Here is an 18,804-nt window from a genome sequence, read left to right on the forward strand (position 1 = left end):
CTCCCTTCCCCTATGCACTATCTCGATCATATTGGTCTCATGATGGGCTGACAACGGATTCTGGTTGATATTGGGTGCCTCCGGAGCTTGAACCTCAATCCGATTAGTATCAATGAGCTCTTGAATAGCTGTTTTCAATTGCCAGCATTTCTCTGTGTCGTGCCCCGGAGCTCCAGGACAATATTCGCCACTCATAGAGTGATCAAGATTCCTCGGGGGAGGATTTAGCAGTTTTGGCTCGATCGGACTCAGCATACCCAATTGTCGCGACCTGTGGAACAAACTGGTATAGGATTCTCTCAATGGAGTAAAGGTTTTCTTCTTCTGCAACCTCTCGTTCTTAAATGCTTGGTTGGGCCAGAAACCTGATCCAGGAGGGTTTCAGTAGGCTCTTGGCGGTGGATAGGCATTTTGTGGAGCTGGGTATGTATTTTGTGGGACTAGCGCATGCCATTGTGCGTGGGTCGGAGGTTGGCTGTATGTTTGGGCATGGTGGACAGAAAAATGGGGGTCTGGTGGTGAGTAGTAGCGTTGGGGTGGAATATACAAGGTATAAGGATTGGTTTTTGGTGGGGACGAGGCTGATGATAGTGGTGAGGTGAACCCCTGGGCCCGAACCAAGATCCTGACTCAACTATTGCGACATCCTCTTTCTTCTTCTTTCCCATCGCTCCCCCAGTACTGTTTTGAATGGCCTGGGTGGTTGCCTTAATAGCTGAGTAACTCATGATTTTGTTGGACTTGAGCCCTTCTTCTACCATGGCCCCCATTTCACCACTTCATTGAAGGACTTGCCTATAGACGATAGCAGATGACTGAAATAAGTGGGCTCTAAGGCCTGCAGGAAATAATCTAGCATTTCACTTTCTTTCATCGGAGGGTCAACCCTCGCTGCTTGCTCTCTCCAATGGAAACCATACTCTCTAAAACTTTCACTATGCTTTTTCTCAAGTTTTGTCAAGGACAGTCGATCCAGAATGATCTCAAGATTGTACTGGAAGTGACAAGCAAATGCCTAGGCTAGATCATCCTATGTGTACCATCTTCCGTGATCTTGCCGGGTATACCATTCCAATGCTGAACCACTTAGACTTTGAGTGAAATATGCCATTACCAATTCATCTTTCCCTCCAGCTCCCCTCATTTTGCTACAAAACCCTCTCAAGTGCGCTACTGGATCACCGTGCCCATCGTACAAATCAAACTTAGGCATCTTAAACCCTGCTGGTAATTGCACATCTGGAAACAAACATAGGTCTTTGTAAGCCATACTTACTTGACCTCCCAACCCTCGCATGTCTCTGAATGACTGTTCCAGGCTTTTAACTTTTCTGAACATCTCCTCCTGTTTGGGATTTTTAGATAGCTTCTCAGCTTCCACAGGGAGGTCGAAATGAGGAGTGTAGGAATAAGGTTCGGGAGCCTTGAAGGTGGGCTCCGGGGGTAATACTGGTTGTCGTGAGTCTGGAACAAAGGCTCACTAGAGGGATCAGTGTAATGCAGTAGGTGGGGGTGCCACAAAAACATGAGTGACTGGTGGAGAAGCATACAAGACTTGTTTGAGTAGTGGAGCTTGTGATGTGTGGGAGGTGGTGCTGTGGCATTGTTGGTAGAGGGGAAAGTCCGGAGATGAGTTCACAGTGGGAGATTCCTGGGGCTGAGCCAATGGCGGGATAAAAATAGGGTTAGCAGGGTAAGCTGGTGGTGGTTGCCTTTTGCCCAGGCCTGGTACATTTCGGCCATCTGCTGCTTCAACTTATACATCTCTTCTTTCATCGAATTAACGTCCAACTCTTCCACCTCTCTTGAGGGATCGATGACACTTGCATCAAGTTCCTGATTGGCCATGATCAATCTGGTTTTTGAATGGGTGTTGTATGGGTGAGTTGCCAGAATGCCACACAAACTAACCACCTACCTGTTACTTGACGTCAACAACAAACTTGTTAGCGATCAGGGTTTAACAGAATAGGCAACCACACATTTGGGGAATGAATTCACCTAAGCAGTTAACCATTTCTATTATGCATTTGATCGGTTGATTGCATCATCCCGGCTTTTCCTTATTTCTATTTGCAACTTCCCTTTTTCTCTTTTTTTTTCATTCTTGCCTTTCTTTGCTTGACTTCTCTTTGTTTTTATTCTATCATTTCCCTCTCTTGTTTTGCAATTGTTTCCTTCTCATGGTTTCTTATTTTCTCTCTTTTCCTTTTCTTTTCGCTCTTATTTTTCCTCTCTTTTTCTTCTCCTTTCTTTTTATCACTCTTTTCTTCTTTCTCTTGGTCATGGTCGAATCCTATGGAGATTGCCTACGTATCATGACCCCGCATAAATCAGACCGAGCGTAGTTCTGGGAGATAAGTGCAGAAAATAAAAAATAAAACATTTTTGGGAATTCAAATTTTTCCATAAAACAAAACAGTTTTGATTACAACCACTCATTCTACCAAATTATAAAATTAACAGACTCAAAAAGGGAAATTAACTGACTTTGACTCAAAACAAGACCAACAGACTCTGATAGAAGAGTGAAAACAACTGACTCGAAAACCAACTAACAGACTCCAATAAAAGAAAATACAGACTCACAAACAGACTAATAGACTCCAATGAAAATCATGAATACATTAATGCCTCAAATGCTTCTAGGGCCCACGGGACATCATTCGGACTCGCCACGGGCCTATATGCAAGATCCCTTTGAAGCCTCTCCAAGTCACTCATTATTTGCTGGACAAATGTCATCACTGCCGTGAAGAAGGTGGTGCGAGTCATATCCTCACATGCTTGGCATTTCACAATAATGTAGTTAGCAATGGTTTTGACCCTCTCTTGGATTCTACCCTTTTCTTAAAGCGGACGCCCGACCTGTTGATTCTGGGCTTCTAACACCTGAGTGTCATGGAGATATTGATTTTGCAACTATTGCATTTCTTCCTCCATCCGAGCCATCAAATCATAATAGTGTTCCCTATCAGCTTTAAAGTCCTTGCCTACTTGGCTGCCTCATTCTCGAAGGTAGTCATTTTTCTCTTCAAGTTGATGATTGTTCCTTCATACTTTCTTTTTATTTGTCGCACAATATGTGCCCACCCTTTTGCATTTTCCGCCAATTGAGCTCGGACTTTCGCCAAACTGTCCTCAGACTTTTCTAGGTCATCTTGACACTCAAGGGCTTTTTTTAGACTGCTTATGAGCCTTTCATCCGCTCGGTTTCTTTCCGGGTTTCTGGCAGCTATTTTCATCTTCCGGATTTGAGCTTTGAGGGCTTCATTTTCCTGAGTTAGTTTTTTCTTCTCTCCCTCATCTGCGACGGCTTGCAAACCATTTTCAAACTGAAGGTCCGTGACTTGCCTTTCCAACTTGCTTATGGTAGCCCTGTACTCAATTTCTCTGGTCAACCAGTCCCATTGCACCTGTGTTCCGTCGGTAAATTGTTGGACATGGGGTTTCTTTGCGGGCCTTTCGGGCTCATGATGTACTCGGGATCTTTTACCATACCAAGTAGTGTAACTAGGCTCAACCTCGCCTCTGGATAGATCTCATACTTGAGTTCTAGGCTCTAAAAATATGCACTGATGCCAAATCCGACACACTTTTTCTTCTGGAAAAGCTGCTTTTGGTTTCAACTCAATAACCTGCCGACTCAAATCCTCATCGTGTTGGATGGTTTGGTATCGGCCTAACTGATGTAGAACTCGGTGCGGAGCATAAGGCTGGATACTCCGAAGACCCATCAATAGCAGAAAACATACCTCAGCCGACATATAAATTACTTCACTGACCGAGAGCCACCCGAATGCCCATTCGATCTTATTTGTAGTCAAAGATCTCAAATGAGCATGCCATGTTTTTGTACCATCCGGGAACTCATAACCCTCTACCCGTTTTTCATGCTTTTCAATGCACTCGAGGCCAGTCATACCACAATTCAAGTATCTAGGACGGTGGCAAAGGTGTTCCTCCATCCATAATTGTAACAGCATATTGCACCCTTCAAAGAACTTTCCCCCTTCTCGACAAAGGGTCAGAGCTCAGTAAATTTCTGCCAAAATTATCGGCACTATGGTCCCATTTGCCTTTTTCATCATGAAGTCGGCTATCCCCACGAGTCCCAACTCTATGTTCCCGTCTTTTCTGGGGCAAATCAAAGTACCCAGGAATGCCATTATAAAAGTAATCCTCTCCGAGCTTCCCACTTGTCTTGGTTTCCCACGTGAGTAAGACCGGTATCTGGCGTCTCAAAGCCATGGGGATTCCCATAACGTCGGTACAAAAAGTAGAAGGTACAGAATCCTTTGGCCAAATTTCCGTCTCAGAAGTCCCGACTGATGCTTAACAAGTCCAAAAATTTGTGAGGGGTTACTGTTCTCGGTGCTACCGGGTATTGATTTCTAAGATTCCCCTCGAAACTGGCGTAGCCTGCTGTCTCTTCCAGTGTAGGAGTTAACTCGAAATCAACAAAGTGGAATACATTATGAGCTGGGTCCCAAAATGGTATCAAGGCCTCAATTATGTCCTTTCTCGGCTTAACCTTCAAGAGCCCGACAAGACCACCCAACGCTTTTGTCACAACTTTTCTGCTATTGTCCCCCAAATCATGCCACCACATATGTAGCTCCAACGGGATCTCTTCACGGACTGAGAAAGGTTCATTTTGAATTGTGCTCATCCTGCATATTTATTAAGGTGATTTTAATTAAAAGAAAACTACGACTCATTTTGACTCAAGAAAAATGACCATTTTTTTTTTCAAAATTTTCACAAAAATATCCGGCTTTGCCAATACGGCCTTTCAGCACTCAGAAAACGAAGTTTTTAGGGCTGTGTTCACTAACCGGCAAAAACCTTGAAAAATGACCAAAGGTGGCTATTCCTGCAAAAACGGCCTTCCGACGCCCTTTTGGGGACATTCGGCTATTTTAGACAAGAATGGCATCACCTTACTTATTTGCAATTAAATTAAATTTTGTTCTTTTTGGGCTATTTTTGTAAAAAGGAAGTTGGACACGATGGGGGTTGCCTACGTATATCATACCCTGTGAGAATCAAACTGGCGTAGTTTGGGCAAATAAAATAAAACCAACTATTTTTCAAAACAAAACCCTTTTTTTTCTTTTCATTTTTCTCAAAACTTTCGGCAGAGTTTCAGTACCATTTGGACATTGGTTTTTCCAAAACAGGTGAATTAACTCATTTGACCCTCATATTACTATTCTCTTTTTTTCAACTTTCTCCCATTATTCAAAAGCCGGTCAACATGCAAATCCAAATCAAATAAATGCACATATAGCAAGTAAGATGCATCAGGATGGTCTTTTAATTTTTGGTGCACCTGTCCTAGACAGACCCAACCCCTGTGTTGAGTCTTCAAAGTCAAATGCACGTGATGCAAGAAAACGTTCCTACTAGGGATCTGGCATGAGGTCTTGTTATACTAGATTTAAAACCTGGGTTTACTGTTCTAGACCTGGCTTACCCGAGCGGACAACTCGAGCTGGGGGGGGGGGGCAGCGTACCGGAAATACAGAAGCTTCACCGGCTTTGCAACTTTTCCGAACCTTGTTCTAAAATTTGGGATATGGCTCTAACAGAAGAGAAGTCACACGAAGTGCACACTCCTCCATGATTTAGAAGACTCAGAGAGAAGAAGGGTTTCGTAGCAGTTTATATACAGTTCACAGAATATCAAAGTGGTAAAAGAAACACTTAGCACATTAGGCCCAAACATGTAACAAAATTAGATAATTAATAAATCCAACTATAACAATTCATCTAAGCTCGAATTCTGAACCATGAACCAGAGATTCTGGGTTCGATCCCCAGCAGAGTCGCCAGAGCTGTCACACTTCCTTTTTCCTACACCCCGAAAGGTATATAAGGGAGTTTTTTCCAACTTAAAGTGACAATCGAAACGAGATTATTTTATTAAAAATTCAGAGTCGCCACTTGGGATAATTTTGGTGTCCTAAGTCACCGATTTAAATCCCGAATCGAGGAAAGATTGACACTGTTTTATAGTCCGTGATCCAGAAATTCTAAGTAAGGAATTTTGTTAACCCGAGAGAAGGTGTTAGGCATTCCCGAGTTTCGTGGTTCTGGCACGGTCGCTCAACTATTATTATTGGCCTATTTATCTGATTTTAACACATGTTTTAGCCTATGGTAGTTTCTGATTTATTAACCGCTTTTAATCATTTTTAAAAAGATTCAACGCTATTTAAAACACGCCTTGGACCACGCCACATGAAATGAACCCACGGTCCGCGACATATTTTATCTAACGTTGTTGAGATTTGGGTTTGGGTCACATGAAATGCACACCTGATCTTAAGGAAGTTAATTCAAAATTACGCGCCTTAAGCAACTACGCGCTTCCAAGTTTGTGAGGGCCACAAAAAATTTGCTAATGGCACACCTAGAATTCTAAAGGATTAAAGTTAATTAAGCGAGGGCCATGGGTCATCTAATTTTATTTGTGGCATACCTCGAGTCTAAATTCAGAAAGAAAAAAAGCTGATTAATTAATTAAAAGACTAAGGGAATTTGCATCTGTTGTTTCAAAGCTAATGTCCACTAAACTTAATACTTAAGGGCTGATATTAAACTGAAATGGATCATTTGGTTATTTGGGGAAGTTAAGACCAGCAACAGGGCTTGTAGCCTCAAGCAGGTTAGGCCCAATTGGTCAAACAATATGTGAAGAGGCTCAGAAACATGCCAAAGGAGTCGACATTAAAGCAGGCCCAAAGGCCCACTTCGATAGGCTGCATGCTGAACGCCCATATTACACCAAAAATTGGGGCAAACATAAGATGAGTGGCATCAAAATAAACATCCATGGCTAATCATAATTTTTGTCAATTGCTGCAATTAAACAAAATACGAAAACTGAATTTGAAACTCTTTATCAACAGTACTAAACTTCATACAAACAGAACACTATAGGAATACATAACTAGAACAACTCAATTATACTAGTTCACTAACCAATCTCAAGCTGGGTTTAAAAGAGCAATTATGCAGAAGAAAAGAAACAACACTGCCATTTGTACAATCTTTAAAGGACAGAATAATGCAGACTGCTAATATATTCATAGCTAAACCCATTATCACGTAAATAATTATGCAGCATGTTTTCAACAGATTCGAACTTTAAAATGAAACTGACTGAAGCATTCATCCCTGATCCTCATAACTTATTCATTCACTACATTAACTCCCTGTGCGCTCAGTATTATTTAACAATATTTTGAGCCATTTGAAAGCTAATCAACTAGGAAATGAAGATTAACTAACCTTAGCTTATGAAGCAAAATTAATCTGAACTACTAAAAAAAACCAAATACATTAGATTGTAGCCCTCCATAATGCTGCAAGCTCTTCCATACAGGAGTGATGTCAATTTAGCTCTTGACTCTCACGATTCTGATCATGTCAAGGTCAGATCCATCAAGAGTCATGTTGCACATAGGCTAACCCCTGGCTAAAACTCACAATTCAAAACGTGAAGCAAATATTCAACGTGAATGAGTGAAAAACAGTACATGAGAAACCAAGCCCAATAGATATCAACTAATGTATTTGAAGCACAAGACAAACATGTTTCAAGCATATAAGACAAGAATCAACATAGATGTATATCCTATCATTCAAACAACATCTTTAGCATTCATGTGAAGTCATGACTACAAGGGTTTTGGCATAGGGCCACGATGTGTACCTCAAATGCCTGAAATCTGCTTCAAAATCTAAAAAAAAAAATATTCCACAATAGAAGGCAAGGCAGCAAGCAACCAGCAAATACAACACTTTTAATTCATTCTCAAATCCCAAAATTTCAGCAGATGTTCAAGATTTAAAACCAGGAAAAATGGAAACAGATAACCAATGAAACAGTACTAGAAATTTCCCCTTTTTTGTGGTGTTTTCTAATTCTGAAATTCTATCTATCGATGTGTATTTTTCAGTGCTTTAGATATAGAGAAGATTATTTGAAACCTTTCAGCCGTTTTTGATTTTTTGAGTCTCTAATCCCCTTTGAAAATTCAGGAAATGGGGATTTTATAGATGGGTTTTAGGGCAACAGTAATGATTTGTTAAATATCAGTCACCCCCTTCCCCAATTTTTCTTTTTGTTCAATTTAGACCCCAACTTAAATCAGTTTTGCAAGCCAATCCCTTCCCCCACTTTCCTAGAAGCTTCCCAATGCAGTTACAAAAGGTTCCCCTACTTAAAAACCCCGAATTACCCTTTAAGCTTAGGTTATTTACCCTCGAGACCAACCTGGGTCAAGTTGACCCAAGACTCAAACCCAAACCCTGGGCCTGCCACTCGGACTGACCCTCTTCTTTGGGCTTCTGATTTTCAAAACCCAATTAACAAATCTAGAACCCAACAGAAAAATTCAATAACAGGGCAACCAGAGTTATATGAACACCTGAAACCAAGGATTTCAACTAAAACTAAAATAGGAGGGGAATTTAAACGAAAGCAAAATCAAACAAACTAAGACAAACACTAACTGAAAGAAAAAATAAACTAAAATTAACGGGCATGATGTGAAAAAATAGAAAAATCAGATAAAGGAAAGAATCAGACGAAGCTTGGAATGAAATTACAACGAAAAACCAAAGGACCTGAAATACTTGAAAGAGACAAATGGACGATGGGTTTGAACGGATTATCCGGTAGTTTTGATTTGAACCCAAAATGAGTGTTATTCGGGTTGTTCTTGTGAGAACAACCCGTCTAACACTTGTTTCCAGTCAAAAACTCTTCAAGGCTTGGAGAACAATCAAACCAGACCCTTAAATGATGAATCAGAGGCGAGGGAGAAATTAGGTTCCGTCTTAAGATTTGAAATTAATGAAAAATGAAGAGGATTTTAGGAAAATTGATGGTGGTTTAGTGTTTGAGGGATTTTGGGGGGGTATGTGGTGTTAATTTGGGGTTGCTTGGAGTTACCTCGCCTGTGAAAATGGCGGAAACTCCTTAAGGCGGTGCTGGTTCGATGAGAGAGATGGTGTTTGAGAGAGACAGAAGTCTAGGTTGAACTGAAGATCTTCGGACATTTTAATTAAAGTGGGGTAAGTATTCCTGGTCGTTGGATGCACTAAGATGAAAGGCCAGGATTTAATTAATTAGAGAACTCAAAACGACGTAGTATTGGCCCTATACTACGTCGTTTAGATGGTCTGAAAGACCAACTGATTTAGACTGGGTGGGGATCGATTTTGGGCCTGGATTGGGAAGGATTTGAGTGGGTCTTTAATTAAAGTGACCCGATTTCACAAGACAAGCATTTTCCAATTCTTTCTTTTATCTTTCCAATTTCTTTTCAATTTCATTTTTTTTCTTTTTCAAATTAAAAATAAAACCTAGTTTAATTCTGAACCCAAATTATCCTACCAAATTAGTTTAATTGCTAAAAAAGATATTTGCAACAACTAATTAATTATCAAATTAAAAGAAACTACAAAATTCGAGGCTAACTGCAAAAATGAGTTATTTTTGTGAGTTTTTTCTATTTTGTCAAACAATTAATTTACTAATTAATCTAAAATGTAAAATTAAGTATTACATGCAAATGCAATGCATTTTGTTGTATTTTCATGAATTAAACAAAATTAAACATGCACAGGCAAATGCAAGCAATTAACGAAAAATGCTACAAAAATCCACGAAATTGCAAACACTGGGAAAAAATTATTTGTTTGAATTTATGGGAGTAACTCATATAGGGCAAAAATCACGTGCTCACAAGTTATTAATTAGAATGGGGTGGCTGCCATATCATTCTATTTAATGCTTATCCAATATATCCCCAATTAATTAGGTAATGTCCCGTTACCCGGTAATTAACCAATTACCCGTATAATTAAGAATTATCTCAACTTACTTAAAATACTACTCGCTTTTAACATACCTTGTACACCTTACTATCATGGTCATGTTGTACATTGTATGACACTAGTCCATAAATATCGGGTATTAACACTCAACCCGTATTTTATCCCAATATGCCAAACTTGGACGAAAAATTTATTTTCTTTGACTTGCTTCCCCTCTCACCATCAAGAATTTACTCATCATTTGTTTAAAATAGTATAATCCTTATAATCTCCAAATAATCTTTTTCCTTGGACTAATGTCAATTACTTTACGACAAATTCAACGTACAGTACTACAGGGTGCAACATCATCCTAATTTAATACTGCGAAGCGTAACATCATCATAATATTATACTGTGGGACATAATATCGATGTAATATTATGGGCCGTCACATAATTTCCCCTTTGGAACATTCGTCCTCGAATGTTGACTGATGCTCTTATTATTCTCATAACCCATAGGTCTTGCGAATACTTTAGTACTCATCTTGCCATTTAGGCGACTATTTTGTAAATGAATCCCAAAGGCAAGGGCATTCCCCCCTTTAAGCCTCTTTCTCACACTACTACTTGTAGCCGAAATCCTTCTAATCTCGTAACTGTTGCTACCTTCTATCATGCAGCTTCTACGATACTGACCTTGTAAGTGTGCCTATGCAACTTCTCTCTCCTTTTTTTCCAGCTTTTAGCCAATCTCTAGGCCTTACTTTTTAAACATATACAAGGATTAATAGGATGCCTCTCTGGGTATCTATAGGTGTACTGAAGTTCTTCGCTCGGTACTTTGTAGAGCTTGCGAATATGGCCATATCTTATTTCATAGATCTAGTTATCCATTCGTATGACTTTATTGCATCTACGTAGGTCATACTATACCATAATTCTTACTTTTATTTATCGTTACTGAGGTCTGCGACCAACTCCAGGTTACTTTTGTTACTTATCCTTAAGACTGATGGTCTAATCTCATCTCATACTGTTAAACTTTTATCCATCTATTGGTGATTCCTTAATGTTGATTCATCATCTACCGCTGATAACTTGATCTTTTATGTAACACCCTGCCAGGGCTCGTGTCTTATCGGGGACATCTGGAGTGATTAGATTGATCCACCTAGGGATGATATTATACTTCCATAACCGTACTTTATAGCATCCCAATGTGACTCACGTTATATGGATATTTAGTCCCTTACAATTCATGAAATCCTCTTTCCCCCTTTTCATTTTTTTTCTTCTTCAAATCATTACTCAAGCGAAGGCCCAAACGTCATCCTTTATTTATCACAATTACACCCTCATTCTGCTACCAGGGCAATATCCCATCTCTTCTAAATGCTACTAGTTTTAGACTCATTTGAGTTCATTCAGGCTAAATTGAGCTTTCTATAACTTAGAGGAACTATCAACTCCTTTGTTTTCACGGGCTTAGTCCCGAGGACTTATCCATTTTCAGCACCTTATCACTTCCCTTCTCCTTATCGTTACTTTTGTCTTTCTAAAACCTTGTCGTTCTATCATATTTTAGCTTGCGATCAATTCCCATGCATTTTCTGGAACATCAAGCGAGACACCCCATTGTCTCTAACTCTTCTTTTACTCTCTAATTAGACCTTTCAGTACTTAGAAACCATAGGTTGGGAAGTATTGAACTAACGACGCTGCTATCATTTCTGGATACTGAATCCCCGCGCTTCTAGCCTTTTATCCGCAGTATGGACTATTCACGACCTTATGCATTTTGAGTATCTTGTATGTTGTTCCCTTTTTCCTTTCTTACCTTAAAATCTTCATCGTATCTTCTATCTCTTTCATGACCTCCCTTCCACATAGGTATAATTCATGTTCACAACTTGAAGCTCTATTATAATACTTGCACCTCTGGGCATACACAATTCTGTGGGAGCTTCATACTGACTTCTTATATGTAACGACTCGGCCGGTTGTTTTAAGAATTTATGCCTTGATTCCCTATTAACTGCATTCCCTGTGTTTGTTTCTACTATTGTAAGTTGCCGGGAAGGTTCGTTTTGGATTTCGGAGTATTTTGGGACACTTAGTCCCTAAATGAGAGCTTAGGCTTTAGAATTTGGACTGTAGTCAGAGTAGTGTGAAGACGACCTTGGAATGGAATTCTGTCAGTTCTCTTAGCTCCGTTGGGTGATTTCGGGCTTAGGGGCGTGTTCAGATTGTGTTTTGGAGGTCCATAGCTTATTTAGGCTTGAAATGCCGAAAGTTGAATTTTTGAAGTTTCTGGTTTGATGGTGAGATTTTGATATAAGGGTCGAAATGTAATTCCAAAAGTTGGAGTAGCTCCGTAGTGTTGAATGTGACATGTGTGCAAAATTTCAGGTCATTCGGACGAGGTTTGATAGACTTTCTGATCGAAAGCGGAAATTGGAAGTTTTGAAAATCTTTAGGCTTGGATTGGAGAGAGATTTTTGGTTTTAGCATTGTTTGATGTGATTCGAGGATAGGAATAAGTTCGTATGATGTTTTAGGATTGGTTGGCATGTTTGGTTGAGGTCCCGGAGGCCTCGGGTGAGTTTCGGGTGCTTCTCGGAAGTAGAATTGGACTTTGGAGAAATCTGAAGGTTGCTGAAGTTCTGTCATAACCGCACTTGCGGTTAGGGGACCGCAAGTGCATGATCGCAGAAGCGTTTGAGGAGCCACAGATGCGGCTATGCTCTTGGAAGCCAGATTCTGCAGCTGCGATAGTTTGAGCACACCTGCGAGACCGCAGGTGCGGCCTAGTGCAATTAATGAAATCTCGTAGATGCGCACCTGGGACCGTAGGTGCGAGGAAATGTCCGTATGTGCGGAAATTCTAGGCTAGAACCTATATAAAGGTTCAGTCGCGATTTTGCCCATTTTCTTCACCATTTTCATCCGGATTTTTGAGATTTTGGGAGGTTTTTGAGAGAGGATTCAAAGGAGCTAAGATTTTTGGAACCCAAACTCGTTATTATGGTATTTTTCTACTAATTTGGCAAGAAATTTATGGATAATAAGGGTTAAATTTAGGGGTTTAGGGTTTGAAATTGGTGACTTGGAATTGGGGATTTGAGGGGGGGTGGGGGGTGTTTGCGGTCCGATTTTTGTGTATTTGGTATGTATGAACTCGTGAGAGTGTGAGGATTCTAGTTTTGCAAATTTTATCCTATTTCGAGACGTGGGCCTGGGGGACCTTTTTGGGCGATTTTCCTAATTTTGCGTGTTAGTTTCGAATTAATTAGTGGAATTAGTTACTTGAAGTTATATTTACATTGTGCAATTGATTTGAATAGATTTAGGCCATTTGGAGTAGGGTACTCGTGGCCAGAACGTGATTTCGAGTTGATTGAGTTGGTTCGAGGTAAGTGGCTTGTCTAACCTTGTGTGGGGGAACTCCTCTTAGGAATTGGTATTGTTGATATATGAAATACCTTGTACATGAGGTGACGAGTGCGTACATATTCTAATTGTTGAAAATCCTATTATCATTAAGTAACTATAATTGTGTTTTTCTTCCTTGTTGTACATTACTTGCAATTTAAGCCTATTGTTAATTTAGGGAAGCATGTCTAAGTGACTTAATTGCTTTACTTGTTCAAACTGCTTTATTTGAATTATGTGCAGCATGCTAGGTTAGAAATACTTGTTTTACTTTGGTATGAAATTGGATTGAATTGAATATTCTTCATGTTGCTGCAGTGTGTTTACTTTGAGACTATGAGACAATATCCCGGGAGATCCCCCTGCTTATTTACTTTGGGACTACGGATCAGTATTTCGGTAGATCCCCTTGCACATTTATGATTGGGACTACGGGACAACACCCGGTAGATTCCCGTACTGGATATTTACTTTGTGACTACGGATTTAGTATTTCAGGAGTTTCCCTTGCACATTTACGTTTGGGACTACGGGACGGTATCCCGGGAGATTCCCTGTTGCTATTTTTGTGTACTGAGTTAGATTCTTTCTGTGTTTTTATTCATTATAGATTGTTACAACTTTAAATATATTGTCGTATTCTATGCTATTTTACCTTTTTTTCATCTATAATCAGTAGGGACCTGACTTTCCTCGTCACTACCTGACCGAGGTTAGGCTTGGCACTTAATGAGTACCGCTGTGGTGTACTCATGCCTTTCCTGTGCATGTTTTTCATATGTCGATCCAGGTTCTTTCTCAGTCCTACCATCCTTGAGGCGAGGCGATTCTTCAGAGGCTTCGAGGTATATCTGCCACGTCCGCAGACCGAGTAGTCCCTCTTCATTCTCTCTTGTAGTTATAGCCCTTATGTATTTACTTTGATTTAGACATTCTGGAGTTAGAGCACTATGTAGTATCCATAGCTTGTGATTTCATGCGATTCTGGGTTTTGGGAGATCTTTTCAGTTGAGAGTGTGTATTTGTATATGGGGAGTGGCATCTTAAATGTTTTCATTATGTTTATTCGCAGTTTCTATTAGTTTTTATCTGTTGTTTCCTTTTTCCGCAAATTGTTAGGTTTACCTAGTTGTAGAGACTAGGTGGCATCACGATAGTTCACGGAATTGGGGTCGTGACAAGTTGGTATTAGAGCTTTAGGTTCATAGGAGTCATGAATCAGAAGCTGGTTTATTAGAGTCTCGCGGATCGGTACGGAGACGTCTGTACTTATCGACAAGAGGCTATGTAACTGTTAGGAAAATTTCCACTTCATTTGATTTCCTTGTCGTGCGAGATTTTTGATATCACAATTCTAAACTTTTGTCTTCTATTCTCTCACAGATGGTGAGGACACGTGCTACTGGAGATGACTAGACACCCGCGCCCCCTACTAGAGCCGTGAGAGGTTGGGGCCGGGGGTAGAGGCCGAGGATGCGCCTATGGTACAACCAGAGCACCAGCGCGAGCTACCATAGAGGAGCCACCAGCAGCTCTACCCAGAGTCCAGGCACCTGATATGCCTACTACTACTATTACTACTACTGTACCAGCTTTTCAGGAGATTCTTGCACAGTTCGTGAGCATGTACACCACTCTAGCTCAGGCAGGGTTGATTTCCCTTGCTGCAGCCATATCCCAGGCTGGGGGAGGAGCACAAACTCCCGCCGCCCGCACTCTTGAGAAGCGAGTCCAGGTTGATCAGATCCTAGAGGTTATACCGGTACCGCTTGCAGTCCTAGATCAGCCCGAGGACATGGCAGTGGCTTTAGAAGATGAGAAGCGGAGGCTTGAGAGTTTCAAGAAGTATAAGCCTCATGTATTCAGTGGTTTAGCATCAGATGATGCCCTGGGATTTCTGGAGGAGTGTTACCGTATCCTCCGCACTCTGGGTGTATCAGGATCGATTGGGGTTTCTTTCATTGCCTACCAGCTTCGAGGAGAAGCCTACTAGTGGTGGCGTACTTTTGAGTTGGACAGTCCAGCTGAGGCAGCATCCCTTACTTGGACTCAGTTTTCAGATATGTTCTTAAGAGAGTTTGTCCCTCAAAGTATCAAGGACTCATGGCGCGCAGAGTTTGAGTATTTGCGCCGGGGCACTATGACTATTTCGGAGTATGCTGTCCGTTTCACTGACTCTAAGCATGCACCAGCCTTGGTTGCTACAGTTCGTGAGAGAGTTTGCCAGTTTATTGAGGGGCTCATTCCCAGCATCAAGTCTAGTGTAGCTCGTGAGTTAGAGATGGATATTTCTTATCAGTAGATGGTGAGCATTTCTAGAAGAGTGGAGGGTATGCATGCTCGGGATAGAGAGGAGAGGGAGGCCAAGAGGTCTCGAGAGTCGGGCCATTATTCTGGTGCTTGTGATCCAGCTGCAGTTCATCATGGTAGGGGTTATATGAGTCACCCCGTTCATTCAGTTCTTCCAGCAGCCAGTGATATTCCAGCTCCTCCTAGACCTCATGTGCCTTATTATGCACCTCTATTATCTAGTGCAGCTCATGCACGGGGTGCTTTCAGTGTTCAGTCTAGAAGACCTGACCCAAGCCAGTCAAAGCCACCATATCCTCCCAGAGCTTGTTTTGAGTTTGGTGACACATGCCATATGGTGAGGGATTTCCCCAGATTTAGGAGGGGTGCACTTCCATAAACTTCTCAGCCACAACGTGCCCCACAGAGTTCCCAGGCTATGATCACAGCACCAGTTGCTACCCCACTTGCTCAGCCAACTAGATATGGAGGTCAAAGAGGTAGAGATCGCCCTAGAGGAGGAGGCCAGGCCAGATATTATGCCCTTCCTACCCGTACCGAGGCTGTCGCCTTCAATTTTGTCATCATATGTATTATCATGGTTGGTCATAGAGAAGCATCAGTTTTATTCGATCTAGGCTCCACTTATTCTTATGTGTCTTCTTATTTTGCCCGCATTTGGGTGTATCTTGGGATTATTTGAGTTCTCCTATTTATGTTTCTACTCCTGTGGGGTATTCTCTTATTGTGGACTATGTTTATCGGTCGTGTTTGGTTGCTCTTAGTGGTTTTGAGACCAGAGCCAATTTATTATTGCTCAGCATGGTAGATTTCAATGTTATCTTGGGCATGGACTGGTTGTCTCCCCATTATGCTATTCTTGATTGTCATGCCAAAACCGTGACGCTGGCTTTGCCAGGTGTACTGCAAGTAGAGTGAAGGGGTACTTTAGATCACACTCCCAGTAGAGTTATTTCTTTTCTTAAAACTTAGTGAATGGTTGAGAAGGGGTGTAACACGTATCTGTCCTATGTGAGAGATGTTAGTGTTCATACCCCTACAGTTGATTCAGTCCCAGTAGTACGGGACTTCCCTAATGTGTTTCCAGTTGATCTTCCGGGTATGCCACCCGATAGAGATATTGATTTTGGCATTGATCTGTTGCCGGGCACTCAGCCCAGTTCTATTCCTACGTATCGTATAGCCCCTCCTGAGTTGAAGGAGTTGAAGGTGCAGTTATAGGAATTGCTTGATAAGGGTTTTATTCGGCCCAGTGTATCACCTTGGGGTGCTCCTATCTTGTTTGTGAAGAAAAAGGATGGTTCTATGCGCGTGCATTGATTATCGCTAGTTGAATAAAGTTATAGTGAAGAACCGTTATCTTTTGCCTCGTATTGATGATTTGTTTGACCAGCTACAGGGTGCACGAGTATTTTCTAAGATTGACTTGCATTCAGGTTACCATCAGTTGAAGATTCGGGAGCCAGACATCCCGAAGACTGCTTTCAAGACTCGGTATGGTCATTATGAATTCCTTGCTATGTCATTTGGGCTGACCAATGCCCCAGTAGCCTTCATGCATTTGATGCACAATGTGTTTCGGCCATATCTTGACTCGTTCTCATTGTCTTTATTGATGATATTCTGTTATACTCCCGGAGTCGAGAGGATCATGAGCAGCACCTGAGGACAGTGCTTCAGACTTTGAGGGAAAAGAAGTTTTATGCAAAGTTCTCGAAATGTTAGTTTTGGTTGGATTCCGTGGAATTCTTGGGCCACGTGGTATCGAGTGAGGGTATACAGGTGGATCCGAAGAAAGTTGAAGCATTGTAGAGTTGGCCTAGACCATCCTCAGCTACAAAGATCCGTAGTTTTCTTGGCTTGGCGGGATATTACCATCGATTTGTTGAGGGGTTTTCATCGATTGTAGCACCTATGACCAGGTTGACCCAGAAGGGTGCTCCATTCCTGTGGACAGAAGAGTGTGAGGCAAGCTTCCAGAAGCTCATGACAGCTTTGACTCAACCCTAGTTTTGATATTGCCTACAGGTTTGGGGTCTTATATTGTCTATTGTAATGCCTTGAGGATTGGCCTTGGAGCGGTATTGATGTAGGATGGTAGGGTGATTGCCTACGCGTCCAGACAGTTGAAGGTTCATGAGAAGAATTATCATGTCTATGATCTCGAGTTAACTGCTATTGTTCATGCCTTGAAGATCTGGCGTCATTATTTGTACGGTGTTCCTTGTGAGATCTATACTGATCACCGGAGTTTGCAACATCTGTTCAAGCAGAAGGACCTTAATTTGTGCTAGGGAGATGGTTAGAGTTGCTGAAGGACTATGATATCACTATCTTGTATCACCTGAGCAAGGCCAATGTGGTGGTCGATGCTTTGAGTTGTCAGGCGGAGAGTTTGGGGAGTTTGGCTTATTTACCTGTAGCGGAGAGGCCTATGGCAATGGATGTTTAGGCCTTTGCCAGCCAGTTTGTGAGATTGGATATTTCGGAGCCCAGTCGGGTTCTAGCTTGTGTGGTCTCTTAGTCTTCCTTATTTGATCGTATCAGGGAGAGTCAGTATGATGACCCTTATTTGTTTGTCCTCAAGGACAAGGTTTTGTACGATGATGCTAGAGATGTGACTGTTGGTGAGGACGGGGTATTGAGGATGCAGGGCCACGTATGTGTACCCAATGTTGATGGGCTTCCGGAGCTAATTCAAGAGGAGGCCCATAGTTTGCGGTATTCTATCCATCCGGGTGCCGTGAAGATGTACCAGGATTTGAGACAACACTATTGGTGGAGGCGGATGAAGAAGGATATAGTTGGGTTTGTAGCTCAGTGCCTCAATTGTCAGCAGGTGAAGTGTAAGTACTAGAGGCCGGGTGGGTTGCTTCAGCAGATAGAGATTCCAGAGTGGAAGTGGGAGAGGATCACCATGGAGTTCGTATTTGGGCTCCCACGGACTTTGAGAAAGTTCGATGCCATTTGGGTGATTGTAGATCCGTTGACCAAGTATGCGCACTTCATTCCTGTGTGAACTACCTATTCTTCGGAGCAGTTGGCGGAGCTTTATATCCAGGAGATTATTCGTCTGCACGGTATTCTAGTTTCCATCATTTCAGATAGAGGTACTCTGTTCACATCACGGTTCTGGAGGGCCGTACAACATGAGTTAGGTACTCGGGTGGAGTTGAGCATAACATTTCACCCAGACGGACGGATAATCTGAGTGCACTATTCA

This window comes from Nicotiana sylvestris, chromosome 8 (assembly GCF_000393655.2).
Source record: "Nicotiana sylvestris chromosome 8, ASM39365v2, whole genome shotgun sequence".
NCBI lineage: Eukaryota > Viridiplantae > Streptophyta > Magnoliopsida > Solanales > Solanaceae > Nicotiana > Nicotiana sylvestris.